Genomic DNA, 6,763 nt, shown 5'->3' on the forward strand with positions numbered 1-6,763 from the left:
ATACTGCGAGAATACATGTATGTAGATGCGTGTTAGCGGGTGGACATACGATCACATCGACCATTACAGCCAGAGATGAAATTCGTCAAGTCCTAAATTCAGCGGGCTTTCCACTTCGCAAATGGACATGCAATTCAGAGGAGATTCTAAGGGACATCCCCAAATCAGACCTACTCAGTGAAAACTTCCTGGCATTCGAAGATACCAGTTCAGTTAAAGCATTAGGAATTCGATGGAATGCCCTCTCCGATTTATTTTATTTTAAAGCAGAGATGCTGGACAACACGGAAAACATTACGAAGAGAGCGATACTATCAGCAATCGCCAAACTCTTCGATCCCTTGGGATGGCTGGCACCAATGGTCATTGTGGCCAAAATTCTCATGCAGAGTATATGGTTAGAAGGCACCGCTTGGGACGAACCAGTATCGACCAGTACGTTGGAACGATGGAAAACCTTCACCGACCAATACCATGAAATCGATAAAATCAGGATACCTAGATGGGTCAACTTTTCTCCTGGAACCGACATCGAGATCCATGGATTTTGTGACGCATCCCAGAAGGCTTACGCAGAAGCCGTTTACATGCGCGTGAAAACGGATAACGACATCCGGACAAACCTGCTGCTAGCAAAAACCCGAGTAGCTCCAGTGAAAACCCTGTATATTCCACGATTGGAACTTTGCGGAGCCGTACTGTTAGCGGAAATCACCGAATCAATTTTCAGGAATCTTAAATTGGGTCCAGTGAGAGTTCACCTTTGGATGGATTCAACTATCGTCCTCGCGTGGATAAGGAAATCGCCTTGTTCCTGGCCCACTTTCGTCGCACATCGGATCACCAAGATCATCGACATGGTCGGAAATAAGGACTGGTTGCACGTAAATTCAGAATCAAAGCTAGCAGATTTAGGTAGCAGAGGATTACCTGCGTCTGAATTGGTTAACAATTCGTTGTGGTGGCAGGGATCTTCTTGGCTGTAAGAAGACACTTCCCAATGGCCAGCACAATAAAGTGACTACATAACCTCCGTAGAGGAAAAGAGGGCGAAGACCTGCGCAACAACAACCGATATCCGCAATACTACCGATATCCTTCAACGCTTTTCCGACCTACCTAGGGCTTTACGGGTGTTATCATTTGTTATGAGGTTCTACCGAAGAACTCACCCCAAAACAAAAAAATCATTTCAGGTCAAGTCACCTTTAATCTCCCCTGACTTAGACCAGATGGTATCATTCGGGTAGGAGGGCGACTCGGGGCGTCAAAGGACTTAGCTTTTAATGAACGCCACCCAATCCTCCTCCCATACAACTGCAGGTTATCCCGTCTGACAATCCTAATGTTTCATCAACAAAGTCTGCATGAGGAAAACCAACTCATGTTACGTCTGATACGCACCCAATACTGGATACCTAACATCAAAACCATGATTAGGGCAACCATCCATAATTGCAAAGTTTGCACTATATACCGAAAGCGTGCTCAGACACAACTTATGGGTATTCTCCCTCTCGAACGCACGACATTCAGCCGTGCATTCACCAATACTGGAGTCGACTTCGCCGGACCTTCGACATCAAAAGTTACCGCGGCAGGGGGTGTCGCCTATCCAAAGTCTATGTTTGCCTTTTCGTGTGTTTTTCCACACGAGAAATTCATCTGGAAGCCACTACTGACCTCAGCACACCATCGTTTCTCTCGACTTTTGCCCGTTTCATAACTAGGCGCGGATGCCCGAAAAATATGTACTCCGACAATGGTACGAACTTTGTCGGAGCGTCACGGTTCTTACGATCAGAATTCAAGACATTCATCTCACAAGCGCGAGAGAACGCTGTCTCAAAGTACAGCCACCAGTCACTCACGTGGCATTTCATCCCTGCGGGCGCTCCCCATGTGGGAGGGTTGTGGGAGGCTGGAGTGAAAAGCTTCAAAAGCCACTTCAAAAAGATAGCCTTACCACACAAATTCACCTTCGTGGAATTCCATACACTCTTGTGCCGCATCGAGGCATGCCTGAACTCGCGGCCGCTCAGCCCGCCATCCAATGACCCAACGGACCTAGGGCCACTTACCCCAGGTCATTTCCTCACTGGCAGCCATCTACTGGCTCCGCCAGAGCCGGATGGTAGTGAGAGCCCTGCCTCGATGATTAATCGGTGGCAGAAACTCAAAGCCCTCCATCACACTTTCTGCAAGCCATGGAAAACCGAATATCTCACTAAGATCCAGAAACGATACACGTGGAAACATCCACAATCTAATCTAAAACCCGGAGACCTAGTTGTTATCAAAGAAGACAACCTCCAACCCAACGAGTGGAGAATGGGGAGAATCGTCAACACACACCCAGGCTCTGATAACCGTGTGCGTGTTATTGACGTCCATACAACCAAGGTACAAACAACTAGACCAATTACGAAATTGGTACTCCTTTCGTCCCACGACAAGGAGGATTAAATGTAAGGGGCCAAATTCCGCCCTACAAAAAACCAAAACCCAAAATTCTATGTCCCCAGACTACCTAAAATCAGAGGCCCACGGTTAGTGATAGCACTCAAAGCATATCCAGGAACCCGCATCTTCGTGTCTCTCTATCCTAAGCCTGTGTTTCTCCCGAGCCATATATTATAATCAACCCCCCCGGTCTCATGATGGTGCGAGTCTACCGGAGGGCGATCCTACATCTTACTACGCGATGGCAATGGGGAAGGGGAGCGCGGGACATGAAGACGCATTAACTATGCGCCGTGATGCCCCGCTACTCCTGAATGTGTTTTCTCCCGAGCCATGTATATCGTGTGTTTTTTTGTGTTCTCTACCCCCGGTCTCGTGTAGAGTCTACCGGGGGTAATCTTAAGCCTTACTACTGATGGGCAATGGGGAAAGGGAGCGAGATGTACGAAGACACGGGAGAGCTTACCAAAAGCTCGCAAAACCAAAAGGCAAAACTTAGGCTTCATAATAAGACTAACCGGAGCCCCTTGAAGAAACCATCCCACGATTCACTCTCTCACCCCGAGCGAGGACCCCAGAAACCATTCCCATTCACTCGTCATCCCATAACGAGAACACCAGAAATGCCCTAACACAGATCCGCTATCTGCCACAAACCGCAAAGGCCTTCGGCCCATTATCTTTAGATTTTCAAAAATCAAATCCACAATTCACTCGCTCCCCTGAGCGAAGACACCAGAACCCTACCGCAGAAGGGCGAACCGCTCTGCCACAGAAGCTATGGGCTTTCGGCCCTTTATCATTCTTAAATTTCCAGCAAATCAACCCAAGTTCACCCGCTCACCCAGAGCGAGGAACATAGAACACCTACGCACTCGGCCAAATGCCCGAGGCCAACAATAAAATAAAAACCTGCAATACACATCGTCATTCGAATACTGTTGGGCATAGGGTTTATGAAAAGTATCGACACCAAGTAATCGTGCGCTTTCGTAAACCTATGATCATCCGAAACATTAACCGATTCCACATTCATCGTTCCACGTCAAAACCCCGACTGGTAAATCGATTCAAAGTGGTACCATAAAGAAATGTCCTCATTGAGCAAAAACCAATATCGTCCACTATGTGGTAAGAACTCCATAGTTCAACCCACTTAAAAAAAAAAATGGTGGAAGGGGAGACGATTTCTGCCCATGGCGGCAAAAGATAATTATGTGTTTAGTGTCCAGAATCACTAAATCCGACAAAATTATGACAAGCTGCTAACTCCATAACATTTTCAATACATCTTAAATTGTCAAGCAATAGAAAAATTTTTTGAGAATGGAGTTAACAGTTTTACAGCTTTTCATGGCAGAAATACACTCGGAAAGCCGGCGTAACCACCACCGAAGGGCCACCCCGTTCAGAAAACGTTGTTCCTAACTGACTACTTTTTATATGCCATAAATCGACCGAATTTATGGAAATTTGGTAATGAGTACCGGTATCGACACCTTGTTCAAAGATCCAGCACTAGCCATCTTTTGCCCGCATCTAAAATATTAATAAATACTTATTTAAAATAGTTAATTCACCTCACCAGCATGTATTCCCATTTTTTGGTGGATCGATTGAATTCTTTATGAAACCTTTCGCTATCGTTCCTCACAATCATTGTACATACACCCTGATCAAACAACAACAACAACATATCCTTTTTGAATCCTTGGTACAGCAAAGTATATTACATACTAACTCCGCTTAATTGCAGCCAAAGTTTGGGAAATGCAACGCGCTCTCATTCGATATATTGTCCCATAAATCATGTGGGATTACGATCTTCTTCATCGCTGGGATATGATTGCATGCCAGGCGCAGCTACTGCTCCACGTACAGATGATGTGGCTTATAACAGTTCTTTATCGGGTGCATTACGATTTTCATATAATAACACTTGCAGTGTCTCCTCATAATTACGTGCTTCAGGAAATTCAACGTTAGTATGTTTACGATCTGTAGCATATATAATTGATGTGCAACAAACTTCAGCTACTTTTTTACCATGCTCATAAAATTACCAACAACAAATTTCACTAGGGCCTATAACATCTTTAATAAAGAGTATGCGCTCATTGAACCGCAGGGATAGCTTGTCGAAAATACGCGCGCAATCTTATCGATATAAATTCCCAACATGCTAGTGGATCAGAATATTTACATTTGGCTGACACTTCGGAAAACGGAGAGGATGTTATATGTAATACTATTGAAGAAGAAGAGGAGTACCAGGCCACAATAATAGAACAGTTTTCGTTTATAAAGAAACCAGATGTAATTAGCTAGCTTAATATGAAGATCTGCAAACATTATTTGGGAAGCACCTGTAATCAGTGACCCTCAAATAAATACCAGAAACCTACGCTATAATATAATATTTAGTGACCGTGCCAAGGACTGCAAATACAAGAGTCTCTATAAAGGGTAATCATACGATTACATTGTGCAAGATCTGCAACCTGGACAGGTATACGTAGTTCGGCTTCAGGTTCATTATGAAAAACTGCAGGGTTCTGCATCAGATCCAACCGAATTTACGACGCCTCCATGTGAGCCAGATCAACCAATTCCACCAAAACTAGTAATGCGGACAAAAAATTCATTGCATTTGCGATGGACGAGTACAATCTGCAATGGGTCGCCCATTCAACACTACTTACTGGAATATGACGAGGGTAAAAGCGGTTTACCAGCGGCATCACGATCTGCACGTTAAACTTCTGAAAACGATGTATTGCATTTTGTAGACGCAACGAAAATCTAAGGCAAACACCATACCCTCACTAAACTGCAATCAGCAACTATTTACCATTTTCATCTTGCTGCTGTGAATGAAGCTGGTGCATCATTATATTCCACTTTTTGCTCATATAGCACATCGAGCAACGCGCCATCAGCACCCAGGCCACCGAAACTTCAAAGTAGCAGTTCGAATTCTCTTCGCCTTTGGTGGGAAAAACAGCAACAGGATAATGCTTATGTTTTACAAATACTTGATCGAGAATCAGGACACGGCTACTTTAACGCTTACAGTGTTGCCAACTGCGTCGTGCAACGTCTTATCAGTTTCGCTTGCGTGCTGAAAACTAAGCCGGCAGCTCCCCTTGGTCTAGTGAGGTCACCTTTCAAACGTTACATGAGAAACCAGGAAAACCACATGTTAAGGGCAAAATACATAGTACACATTTCCAAGCGCGATGGGATCCTCCCACAGATACAGGAGGTGGAGAAATTCTTCGCTATTTTCTTGAAATTACATCTGGTGCCAAATTTGATCGGATCTATAGTGGATCAGATACAGAAGCCACTTGCGATCGTCTACAACCAGGTACTACATACCAGTTACGCACCTCTTGTGATGGTCCTGCACAAATGAGACGGCCCTCAGATGAACAGTTCGATATTGAAAATAAAACTATCGAGCATTCAATTATATATCGTGGACGAGAAGCATATTGTGTCGTTAAGGACTTACAACATGGTTGTCCTTATGAAGTACAAGTTCGTGCCATCAACCGTATTGGTGCAGGCGCTTGGTCAACATGGTTTCGTTTCTGAGCAGCTGCTGACCTAACGCACCTAACAATTTAAAAGTAGTGGTTAGATCGACGACACATTTATTTGTGAATTGGCAAGAGCCAATTTGTAATGGTGCACCGATCTTAGAATACTGCTTGGAGAATGCAACTGTTCAAATTAATTCCGACTCTATTTTAGAGAAATCAACTCGGACACTCTCATACCAAACATGTTATCAGGGTGGGCAAACAAGCGTTGATGTGCGTAATTTATTACCATTCACTACGTACTACTTTCGTGCTCCACAAATACAAGACTGTGAGTTTACGCCAATGAAGTATCGCTTAACTGGACAAAACCTGAATGCAATGGAGCGCCCATTACTGCTTACGTCATTGAGTATGATGAAAACTCAATTACCACAACAGATGCTAAAACAACTTACACAGTCACCTAATTAATGCCAAAAACGACACATAAAAACCCATCAGCTCCATCTCCACCGCATGCACCTGAAAATAAAAGGAATATTAATTAATAATCTAAAATGGAAATTCTTTTATTTATTCAAATGAATAAATATTAAAACTAACTTACCATTTTTCCTCCTCAATTGTCCATACGCCGTACTCCAAGCGCCGTAGCAAAAAGAATTGAAAGAACGAGAAAAAAATCATTCGATTTATTTGCCGCTTCTTTCAATTCATTGGAATTCTACATTCTATACACGGGTGTGTAT

General features: G+C 43.8%; 1 pseudogene; it reads left to right on the forward strand.

The window, feature by feature from the left end:
* The first annotated feature begins 272 nt into the window (after positions 1-272).
* On the forward strand, positions 273-6,562 carry LOC137254222 (fibronectin type-III domain-containing protein 3A-like; annotated as a pseudogene).
* Positions 6,563-6,763: the final 201 nt, after the last annotated feature.

Source organism: Eurosta solidaginis, chromosome 5 (assembly GCF_040869045.1).
Source record: "Eurosta solidaginis isolate ZX-2024a chromosome 5, ASM4086904v1, whole genome shotgun sequence".
NCBI classification, from domain to species: domain Eukaryota; kingdom Metazoa; phylum Arthropoda; class Insecta; order Diptera; family Tephritidae; genus Eurosta; species Eurosta solidaginis.